Source organism: Eubalaena glacialis, chromosome 4, assembly GCF_028564815.1.
Source record: "Eubalaena glacialis isolate mEubGla1 chromosome 4, mEubGla1.1.hap2.+ XY, whole genome shotgun sequence".
Classification (NCBI taxonomy): domain Eukaryota; kingdom Metazoa; phylum Chordata; class Mammalia; order Artiodactyla; family Balaenidae; genus Eubalaena; species Eubalaena glacialis.
In genome coordinates, this window is record NC_083719.1 from 175,672,857 (window position 1) to 175,685,248 (window position 12,392).

At 44.8% G+C, this 12,392-nt stretch overlaps 1 pseudogene; it reads left to right on the forward strand.

The window, feature by feature from the left end:
• Nucleotides 1-10,265: 10,265 nt before the first annotated feature.
• On the forward strand, nt 10,266-11,161 carry LOC133090316 (NADH-cytochrome b5 reductase 3-like; annotated as a pseudogene).
• The last annotated feature ends 1,231 nt before the right edge of the window (nt 11,162-12,392 follow it).

The window sequence follows — 12,392 nt, forward strand, 5'->3', positions numbered from 1 at the left end:
CACAAGAGATGAAAACATGCAGTAGCCACAGGACCTGGGCACACCCGCTTGGAAAAGCTCTGGACACAAGCTGAACACCCATCGACAGAACTGGCCAAACAAATTGCTGTACAGTTGTGCTGTGGAATAGTATACTGCAAGGAAAAAGGATGGAGGATGTGGGTGAATATTTCAGGTACGATGATGAGCAAAAGCAGTGAGATCAAAAACTGGACACTCTGTGTGAGTCTGTGTACCTGAAGTTCAAGAACAGACAAAATGAACCAATGGTGTTAGCCAGCAGGATAGTAGTTGCTTCTGGGAGGTGGCACGAGGGAGCCTGCCTGGGGGATGGAGCGGTGTTATGTTATGTGTCAATTTGAACATACACAGAGGTAAAAACGCATCAGGCTACACACCTCAGATCTGAGTATCTGGCACAAATTGCTGTGTGTTATATCTCAATCCAAAGGTGAATATATACAGTCACAAAAAACAATTTGGGCAGCACTTGAAATACATGAGATTTGGTGGGGTAGGGAGGCTGGGCAGTGATCACTGAAAAGAACTTGCCAGAAATTTCCAGGCATGGTATTCCCAGTTTGGCCAGGAGTCATGGCCTTTTAGTCTTATAAAAACCAGTGAAATTCCTCAAAAAAACTAAACATGGGATTACTGTATGATCCAGGAATTCCACCCTTAGGTATATACCCAAAAGAACTGAAGGCAGGGATGAAGATAGATATTTTTACACCTGTTTATGGGAGAATTATTCACATTAGCCAAAAGATGGAAACAACTCAAGTGTCCATCTACAGAGGAGTGGCTATACAAAATCTGGTAAATTCACCCAATGGAATATTATTCAGCCATAAAAAGGAATGAAGCACTGATACATGCTACAACATGGATGAATCTTGAAAACATCATGCTGAGTGAAAGCAGCCAGACACAAAAGACCACATAGCACGTGATTCCATTTACATGAAATGTCCAGAACAGGCAAATCCACAGAGATGGAAAGCAGATTGGTAGTTACCAGGGACTGAGGGAGGGGGATGGGGAGTGACTGCTCATGGGGACGGGTTTCCCTTGAGGTGATGAAAATTTCTGAAATTAGATAGAGGTGGTGGTTGCACAATATTGTGAATGCACTAGATTACGTGGAATTGCCCACTTCAGAATGGTTATGTAAATTGTTACATGTTATGTGAACTTCACCTCAACTAAAGAAACAAGAGTGAATTGGCGACACCAGGGCCTTGCACCTTCTAAAAGGATCTTGGCCCCTAGAGAGGGCAACTGAGTAGTTCCTACATGGTTGACAACAACCTAGAACTTCCTTTCTTCTAACAAAATGGCATGTAGAAGCCCCATGTGGACATGGAAACAGGCCCAGAGAGGGTCGGGAGTCTGCTCGAGGTCACACAGCAAGGGGAGCCAGTCTGTGGGGCTCGGCTTTGGACTGGGGTTCCCGGTTGAGCTTGAGCAAGGGACAGACCCAGTTCCCCATCTGTTGAATGGCTGGAAGGAAGTGGGTGAGGGGTGCCCTGTCTGCTCTCCCCCAGGAGGCCCCCGTCCCGACCCCAGGGGACAGCACTGGGTGTAGGGGACCTGCCCAGTCCTGGTGCCCTGAGGACTGCTCTAGCCTGTCTTTGGACCTCAGTTTCTCCGTGTGTTCAGGGGGGCTGCAGGGCTCAGGCAGGTACTGGGCCACCTGCTGTGAGCTAAGGTTCCCTGAGTCTGGGAGGGTCAGACTGACTCCTTGGTGGCCCTAACTTGATCCTTTTAGCCAGGACAGGCTGGCCGGTGGGGATCACAGGCACCACCCGAGATCAGGGCCCCCAGTGCCCCTGTCCTCCCTCCAACCATAGTTTCCCTAGTTTCTTCTGGCCGGGACTGAGAGAGCACAGCTGAGTGATCTGGGAGCATTCGGAATCTGAGAACCTTCTATGACATTTCCGAGCCTCAGTTTCTACATCTGTCACAGTCAGGCTGAATGAGAATCCCCCAGAAAGGATAACATGTGTCTGGGGCACCCCCATGCTCAGAGAGGGCCTGATCTCCCCATCCCCAGGCCTGTCCCGCCCACCTTTCTCTGTGGCCTTGGACCCAAGGCCCCAAGCGTTTATTTCTGACCCGTGGGCGCCCCCTGGTGGCCATGACTGGCAGAGCCTTGTGGGCATGTCCGCAGGTCCCAGTCCCAGCCTAGCACTGCCCTGGACCCTGGGGACACAGCAGTGACAAACCAAACAGGGGACCCTTCGCTTGGGGGGCTTCTAGGCAGATAGGGGACACGGGGAATGTGGAACAAAGAACAATTGTATGTATGCACAAGTTGGCCTGGCTCGGGGAAGGCGAGATTTGAATTGAGATGTGAGTGTCAGGAAGGAGGCAGCCGATATGGGTACACGAGGTGGAGGTATCTGCGAGTGCAAAGGCTCCGAGGTGGGAACAAGCTTGGGGCACATAGGTGGGGGTGGCAGGAGCAGAGGGGAGGAGGGCGAGAGTGGAGGACTGAGAGGGGATGAGACCAGACACTCAGGCGAAGAGGGAGGGTTTTACTCTGAGGGCACTGGGAGCTATGGTAGGATTTTGAGTGAGGGTGGGACAATCTTTATTAACAGTAATCTTGAGCTGTCACAAAAACACTGATGATAATTTAACATGTATGCACCACTGACCAGAAGAGATAAAACTTGACAATGCAATCAAGGCCCATGGTCCCCAGCTCAGCCCTGGGCGTTCCTCTCCCTGCCCCAGAGGGTACCTCTGTCTAGAATTTGGAGTTAGTCTCTCCCATATACCAGCGGTCCCCAACCTTTTTGGCACCAGGGACCAGTTTCGTGAAAGACAATTTTTCCACGGGTCAGGGGGTGTGTGGCTGATTTTAGGATGATTCAAGCGCATTACATTTATTGGGCACTTTATTTCTATTATTATTACATTGTAATATATAATGAAATAATTATACAGCTCACCATAATGCAGAATCAGTGGGGGCCCTGAGCTTGTTTTCCTGCAGCTAGATAGATGGTCCCATCTGGGGGTGATGGGAGACAGTGACACCCGAAGTGTGTTGCTTATATCTAGCCTACTCTGTAAGATGCAGCTCCATTGTCACTTGCCACTCACTGATAGGGTTTTGATATGAGTCTGCAAGCAATTGATTTATTATGGTCTCTGTGCAGTCAAACCTCTCTGCTAATGATAATCTGTATCTGCAGCCGCTCCCCAGCGCTAGCATCACCTCCTCAGCTCCACCTCAGATCATCAGGCACTAGATTCTCATAAGGAGCACGCAACCTAGATCCCTCCCATGCACAGTTCACAGTAGGGTTCTCGCTCCTATGAGAATCTAATGCTGCCACTGATCTGACAGGAGGCAGAGCTCAGGCGGTAGTGCAAGCGATGGGGAGCGGCTGTAAATACAGATGAAGCTTTGCTCGCTCACCCGCCCCTCACCTCCTGCCGTGCAGCCCGGTTCCTAACAGGTTGGGGACCCCTGCCTTATACGATTTTATATTTTATTACATACTATGTGACCATAGATGTCGAAGTGTTGTTTTATGTGATTTTAAACTTTGTATAAATAAGGGGGGGGGGAACATCCTCCTGCAGTTTGCTCATTTCATTAACAAGGTTTATATATTTTTAGCTATTAGTTTTTCAGTTTATTTTTAAACTTTGAAAAACTGAGGTATAACACGTGCACATAAAGTGTTTAAAGTGCATGTGTCAGTGCATGTGACTTACACATGTGTAAGCAGCACCCAGGTCACAATGTAGAGCTTTCCCATCATTCCAGAAGGTTCCCTCCAATCAGTAGCCTCCTGGTCCCAGCAGCAGCTGCTTTCGCTCGTGCCTGTGATCCATTCTGTGGTGGCGTGGGGAGAGCCCTTCTGCTTTTTTGTCACTGTATAATATTCCATTGTGTGGCTCATCTACACCTTGTGTGGCTCATCTACACCTTGTGTTCCTAGTCTGGGGCAATCATGTGTCAGGCTGCTGTGAACATTTGAGCCCCTGTCTTTTCATGGCATGTGTGCTCAGTTCTCTTGGGTGAATGCCCAGAGGTGGAACTGTAGAGTCCCAGGCTGGGCAAATGGTCAGCTTTGGTAGAGACCACTGGGCGTAGCTGAGAGATGTGGCCGTGTCAGCATACCCAGCCCTGGGCCATTCACTGAGTGAGCAGAATATGTGCCTGGATAAATTGACAACTGTTCTGCCATCATCCCACCAGCTCCCATTTGGTTATTTCCCATTGTTAGCTCTTACAGAGCTATGGTGAGTGTTCTTGGACCGTTTGTGCTTGTGTGAGGGGTATACAGGGGACTTGTGATGGAATTTGGGCCAGGGCCATAGGACAATGACATTGTTACTTCAGCCTCTAATTAAAATTCAGCATTTCTGAGGCGGGGCTGTGAAATCATAGGGGGCTTAGGGGGGCATCGATTACTGGCCCTTCCTGCCGGCTGTGTGCCTGTGCCAGAGAAAGCCTTTCCTTCTGTGCTTGTCTACTAGGATCTCTGAGAGGGGCACTTTCTGATGTTTGATGGTAAATGGGGATCGTTTATGATGGGGAAGTAGCTTCCTTCTATCCCTACACCTGTTTCTACTAGAAAAGTCTGCTGTGTCTTAAGCATTCCTTTCCCAAATTTACTGATATGGTTCAGTTTGGTGGGATGAGTTATGTGGATCGAGTGGACACTGTGGAACCCATATCCTTCCTGGAATAAACCTTGCTTAGTCAGAGCATGTTGTAGTATTGACCTGCCGCTCAATTCTGGTTTGCTAATATTTTGTTTAGAAGTTTTGCTTCTAAAGTAAGGCTCATCTACAGTTTCCATTTTTTTTTCCCCTATCTTTTTAAAAAAAATTTATTTATGTATTTGTTTGTTTTTATTTTTGGCTGCGTTGGGTCTTCGTTGCTGCGCACGGGCTTTCTCTAGTTGCGGCGAGTGGGGGCTACTTTTCGTTGCGGTACGTGGACTTCTCATTGTCGTGGCTTCTCTTGTTGCAGAGCACGGGCTCTAGGCGCGCAGGTTTCAGTAGTTGTGGCACGTGGGCTCAGTAGTTGTGGCTCGCGGGCTCTAGAGCGCAGGCTCAGTAGTTGTGGCGCACGGGCTTAGTTGCTCCACAGCATGTGGGATCTTCCCGGGCCAGGGCTCGAACCCGTGTCCCTTGCATTGGCAGGCGGATTCTTAACCACTGCGCCACCAGGGAAGCCTCTTTTCCCCTATCTTTAACTGGTCTGGGTATTCAAGTGCTGGCTGCTTCAAAGACTGAACTGGGGAGCTTTCCACCATTTTGATTGCCTGGAATTAGAGTCATCTGATTTGTAATACATTAAATTGGGGGGAATTATAATATCATACTGTAAAGTACATGAAACAGAAATGTACAGTTTAACAGAATTATGAGGCAAACATCTGTGTTACCACCATCCACTCAAGAAACAGAGTACGGGCAGCATTCCAACCCACACCCTCCTGGTCCTTCTCCTCTCCTCCCCCTCCCCCAGGTAGCCCTGTTCTGACTTAACCTTCATCTTGCTTTTTAGAGTTTTTCCCTTACTCTGGAAGCATCCCTGAAGAATATAGTTTAGTTCAAGCCTGTTTTTGAACTTCATCCCAAAGGAATCACACTGTTTATGTTGTGTGTCTGAATCACTATCCATTAAGTAGGTCTTGATGCCCAGCTAAGAAAGCCATCCCATCTTATTCTTCTTCAAGATTCTTAATTATTCTTGGCCCTTTGATCTTCCATGTACATTTTAGAATTCCCTTGTCAAGTTCCACAAAAACCTGACTGGGATTTTGATGAGGAATGCATTTAATCTATAATTCAATTTGAGGAGGGTATTAGTTTCTTATTGCTGCGGTAACAAATTACCACCAAGTTAAAACAACACAAATTTATTAACGTAACAGTTCTGGAGGTCAGAAGTCTGGAATGGGTTGCACAATGCTAAAAGCAAGGTGTCAGCAGGGCTGTATTCCTTCTGGGGGCTCCAGCGGAGAATCTGTCTCTTCACCTTTTCCAGCTTCTAGAGGCTGCCTGTGTCCTTGACTCACGGCCCCGTCCTCCATCTTCAAAGCCAGCAACAATGGGCTGAGTCCTTCACACACTGCCACTTTCTGGTTCTTCCTCTTCTGTCACTTTCTTCCACATTTAAGGACTATTGTGATTACATTGGGCCCATCCAGGTTATTCAGGGTAATCTCCCTATTAAGGTCAGCTGATTAGCAACCTTAATCCCATTTGCAAACTTAACACCCCTCTGCCATGTAACTTAACATATTCATAGGTTTGGGGGATTAGAATGTGGACGTCTTTGAGGGGCATTTTTCTGCCTACCACAAGGAGTACTGGCATCTTTGATACTGTGACTCTATAATCATGGTATATCTACCCACTAGGTCTTCTCTAATGACCCTACATAAAGTTCCTATACAGGCCTTGTATATTTTTAAAAATTTAATCCTAGGTACTTCATTTTTTTGACACTATTGTCAATAGTTGTAGTTTGCTTAAGAGTTGTTTATTCTTTTAAATCATAAATGAATGTTTAATTTTTTCAAATACTTTACCTGTACCTACCTATTGAAATGATCACATATGTTTTCCTCCCTTACTCCTTTTAAGATAGTGGATTGATTTTCCAGTATTAAACCAATTTTGCCTACCCAGGATTTAACCCAATTTAGTCACAATGTTATGTCCTTTCTATACATTGCCAACTCCACCCCCCCCCACCTCCTGGAAGTTTATTTAGGATTTTCACATCTATGGTCATCAGTGAGATTGGTCTATAATTTTCTTGTCTCAGATTGTTTCATGGACATGCTGATTTCCTAAAATGAGTAAGGGAATGTTTCTTATTTTTCTATTCTTTGGGCAGAGTTTGTGAAATTCTTCTTCTTTTTTTTTTTTTTTTCTTTAATGTTTGGTAAAACTTTCCCAATAAAGTCATCTGGATCTGGAGTTTTGACTAGTTTAATTTCTTTAGTAGTTATAGAACAATTCAGATTTTTCATTTCTTTTGAGTCAGTTTTTTTCCCCTCTAGGAATTTATCCCAGTTATCTAAAATTTTCAAGTTTGCTGGCATAAAGTTGTTCATAATACCCCTTTATCCAGTACTCCTTGCCCATATGGTATCTTCAGGTGGATTAGAAAAAGACAGTCCTCCTCGAGGTGGATGAAGTTTTGGGCCAGGCACACAGCTTGGTAGACAGAAAGTGGGGCTGAGTGTCTTTGTGAAGTGGCACTTGCCTTATTCTCATCTTTTTAATGTTTCAAAAGCTACAGTAATATCTTTTTTCCCCCATTTCCAATAATAGCTATTAGTGCCTTTTTTTCATCTTGCTCAAAATTTCCAGCAGTTTTTCAATTTCATTCATCTTTTAAAATAGCTGACTTGTTGATTCTTTTTATTGGAATGTTTGTTTTCTATTTCCTTCATATCTGCTCTTTATTATTTCCTATCTATACTCAGGTTTATTTTGTTCTTTTCCTAAATTCTGGAGACAGATGCTTAGCTCATCATTTTCAGTCTTTCTTTTATAATATATATTTTATCAATACATATAATGTTGTATTACATATTACATATATGCAACATATATTGCATATATTTTAATATCTAGTATTAATACACTTAAGGCTACAAATTTCCTTCAAAATGCTACTTTAGCTGCATTGCACAAGTTTTTTTTTTTTTTTTTAAAGAGATTAGAAGTGGTCCCTGATCAGGTTCAGGGCCAGTTGCTTCTCGGAATGTTTGGTGATATTCTTTTTTTTTTTTTTTTTTTTAAGTTTAATTTTTTTTTTTTTAAATTATTTATTTATTTATTTATTTATGGCTGTGTTGGGTCTTCGTTTCTGTGCGAGGGCTTTCTCTAGTTGTGGCAAGTGGGGACCACTCTTCATCGCGGTGCGTGGGCCTCTCATTATCGTGGCCTCTGTTGTGGCGGAGCACAGGCTCCAGACGCGCAGGCTCAGTAATTGTGGCTCACGGGCCCAGTTGCTCTGGGGCATGTGGGATCTTCCCAGACCAGGGCTCGAACCCGTGTCCCCTGCATTGGCAGGCAGACTCTCAACCACTGCGCCACCAGGGAAGCCCTGCACAAGTTTTTAAATGAAGTATTTTCATTATCTCTCAGTTCGAGATAATTTTCCAAAAATTTAATTATTTCCTAAAAATTAATTTCCCTAAAATATAATTTTCCTAAAATTTCTTCCTTGATCAATGGGTTATTTAGAACTGGTTTCCAAAAAATGGAGAGTTTTCTTATTATTGTTTTAAAATTGATTCCTAACTAAATAACGTTTTGGTAAAGGGACTATTTCCTTCAATCTTGCTTTATAACCCAGTGTGTGCTTCAAAGAAAAATGTATTTTGTAGTTGCTGAATACAATGTTCTACATATACAGGCCCATTAGGTCAAATTTATTAATTGTATAGTTCAAATAGTCTGTATCTTTACTGACTTTTTTGGTTTTTTTGTTCTATCAACTGCTGAGAGAGATGAATTTAAATTGCTCATTATTACTGTGGATTTAACTATCTCTCCTGGTAGTTGTGTCACATTTTGCTTTATGTATTTTGAGGCCATGTTATTAGGGTCACACAAATTAAAAATATTTTTATCTTCCTGATGAATCTTTTATTATTATTATAATATGTCCCGCTTTATCTCCAGCAATGATTTTGCCTTAAAGCATATGTTGTCTAATATTAATATAACCATTCCAGCTTTCTTATGGTATTTCTATGGTTATTTTCCCCATCTGTTATATATTTTTAAAAATTAATTAATTAATTTTATCTTTGGCTGCATTGGGTCTCCGTTGCTGCAAGTAGGCTTTCTCTGGTTGTGGCGAGCGGGCTTCAGTAGTTGTGTGCTACTCTTTGTTGCAGTGCACAGGCTCTAGGCTCGCGGGCGTCAGTAGTTGCAGCACGCAGGCTCAGTAGTTGTGGCGCATGGGCTGTTGCTCCGCGGCATGTGGGATCTTCCCGGACCAGGGCTCGAACCCATGTACCCTGCATTGTCAGGCAGATTCTTAACCACTGCGCCACCAGGGAAGTCCCCATCCTGTTACTTTTTTAACTTTCTGTATTTTAACCGTTTTTATGTGTCTCTTATAACATAGAGTTGAAATTTTTAAAAATCCAGTTTGACAAACTGACCTTTAGCTGGAGTGTATAGTCCATTTACATTTAATGTAATAATTGATCTCACACTTAAATCTAGATTTAAATCTACCCTATTAATTTACTTATTTTTACCCTTTCTATGTTCCTTTTTATCCCCCCTCTGGCCTCTCTGGCCTCCTTTTAGGTTGTCTGTGGCTTTTTAAAAAAATCATTGTCTTCCCTCTGAAAATTTGGAAGTTACAATTCTGCTTTTATTATTGTAGTGATTCCTTTAGAAGTTATAATGCATGCTTATCAAAATGCAGATTTCATCAATGTTTTTTACTTTTGTCCCACACAATCGTGGACTTGGAACACTTTAACTCCATTTACTCCCTGAGGACTTTTTTTTTTTCTGTTGTACATTTTAATTCTATCATTTTTTTTAACTCCAGGAAACATTATTATTGTTTTATGCAACCTATGTTTGTTTAGGTTTTCCCATGTATTTACTCCTTCTTTATTCTTTATTCCTTCTTACATCTTGACCTTCCATCTGGGATCACTTTCTTTTTGCCCAAAGTAATATAATTTAGAATTTTCTTTAGTGTGAGTTGGCTGCTGGCAAACTCTTACGGGCTTTGTCTGAAAAAGTTTTTATTTCAACCTCATTCTTGAAATATTTTTGTTGGGTTGGCAGTTTTCTTTCAGCACATTGAAAATGTCATTTTGCTTTCATCTGGCTTCCTTTATTGCTGATGAAAAGTAGGCTGTTTACCTTGTCACACTTTTGAAGTTAATGTGTTTTCCACCCCCAGCTGCTTTACAGATTTGTTGTCTTTTTTTTCTTTATAAATTTTACTGAAGTGTAACATACATACAGAAGAGTGAGCAATCATAAATGCTTGATGAATTTTCAAAAGTGAGAACACTCATGTAACCCGCATCCAGATTAAAAACAAAATCACTGGTATTTTCTAATTTCCATTACATTTTCTTCTTTAATTACACATGGTAAATTAGAAGTGTTCTTAAAAACTATATTTGGGCTCAGTGACGTGGCGGGGGGGGGGGGGAGCAGGCCCGGGGCGTGGCAGTCTTGGTGGTGGCGGCGGAGCTAGAGCAGAGCGGAGCCACCACGGGGGCCCGGCTGAGCACGTTGGGCCACGTGGTCCTCTCCCCAGTCTGGTTCCTGTACAGCCTGCTCATGAAGCTGTTCCAAAGCTCCACCCCAGCCATCACCCTTGAGAACCCGGACATCAAGTACCTGCTGCGGCTGATTGACAAGGAGGTCATCAGCCTTGACACCTGATGGTTCCACTTTGCTCTACCGTCACCCCAGCACATCCTGGGCCTCCCCGTAGGGCTAGCACATCTACCTTTCGGCTCGAATCGATGGGAACCTGGTCATTCGGCCCTACACGCCCGTCTCCAGTGATGACAAGGGCTTTGTGGACCTGGCCATCAAGGTTTACTTCAAAGACACCCACCCCAAGTTTCCCGCTGGAGGGAAGATGTCCCAGTACCTGTAAAGCATGAAGATTGGAGGCACCATTGAGTTCCGAGGCCCAAATGGGCTGCTGGTCTACCAGGGCAAAGGAAAGTTTTCCATCTGTGTGGACAGGAAATCCAACCCTGTCATCAAGACGGTGAAGTCTGTGGGCATGTTTGCGGGAGGAACGGACATCACCCCAATGCTGCAGGTGATCTGCGCCATCACGAAGGACACGGATGATCACTCCGTGTGCCACCTGCGCTTTGCCAACCAGACTGAGAAGGACGTCCTGCTGCGGCCGGAGCTGGAGGAACTGAGGAACGAACATTCTGAGTGCTTCAAGCTCTGGTACACGGTGGACAGAGCCCCTGAAGCCTGGGACTACAGCCAGGGCTTCCTGAACGAGGAGATGATCCGGGACCACCTTCCGCCCCTGGAGGAGGAGCCGCTGGTGCTGATGTGCGGACCCCCGTGCATGATCCAGTACGCCTGCCTGCCCAACCTGGACAGCGTGGGCCACCCCAAGGAGCGCCCCTTCGCCTTCTGATGGGCGGGCCCGGGCCGCTGGCTCCGCCCCACACTCACCGTGCCCTGTCCGCACCCACCCCTCCTGCTGTTGTCTGTTAACACCACTCTTCCCCACATCTCCTGCTGCAGCCGGGTTCAGCCTGGCCTGCCTGTGCCTGGGAGGTCACCCTGCTGGGCTGGTCCCCAAGGGGCCCCTTTGGGAGCAGGGCTCTGTTAGAGGTGGGCCGCTGTCAGCCACCTTTAGGGCAGATTCCTGTCTGGGCCTCACTGGAGATGCCCTTCCCCACCCCCTCTTGGCAGGGGCTGCTGGGTGAGAGGCTGCCTCGACCCCAGGGTACAGCAGGCCCAGTCAGCAGGGAGTTGCACTCTCCCTGGGGCTGGAGTAGGAGGAGGGGGCTGGCCGAGGGCCCTTCCAAAGCCTCAGCATTTCCCCAAAACACCCAAACATTCGGGCAACTTTGGAAGCTCCAAGCAGTCGGCCTCTGATTGACCAGCTTGGGGTCCTGGGCTGCCAGCCCTGATGTCAGAGCTAAGACGATGTATTTATCCCTCTGTCCCAGACCCCCCTCCTGCTGCCCTGACCCCAGGTGGGGGAGATTTTGAGCAGAGCCTCTTGTCTGAGGGATATTCTCAGTGGCCTCGACGTTGCCTTTAGACCACAGCGTGTCAGCCTCCTGCATATCGGCTTTTTAGAGTCATTTATGAGCAAACATAACATTGAAGTAAAACTTTGCTAATTTGGAAAAAAAAAGAAAACTAATTATATTTGTAAATATTTTAAAGAAATTCATCTGTTGTTGAATTCTAACTCAATTCTCTTGAGAATTCCTTAGAGAATGTGGACTCTAATACCAAGAATTCTTGGGAATTTGTGAAAAGTGTTTCAGGGTCTAGTACACTTTTTTTTTTTTTGGCCTGAAGTCTATTTGGTCTGATATTAATATAACTACATGAGCTTTATTTTGGTATTGGTTATCATTATTTTCCTTTTAACTGTGTTGTGTATCTATATTTCAGGTGTATATTTCACAAACAGGATATAGCTGGATTTTGTATCTTAAACTAGCAGGTTTGCTTCGTTTACATTTATTGTGATTCCTAACGTTTGGATTTATTTCTACAATCTTATTTTGTGGTTTCTATGGCACAGTATGAAAAGTTGTGCAGTTTTAAGTGTTGTTATTAAAAGATTCTTAGGACACCTTGTATTTATCCCGCTTTTTCATGCTCCTCTCTCCTTTCCTGTTGGT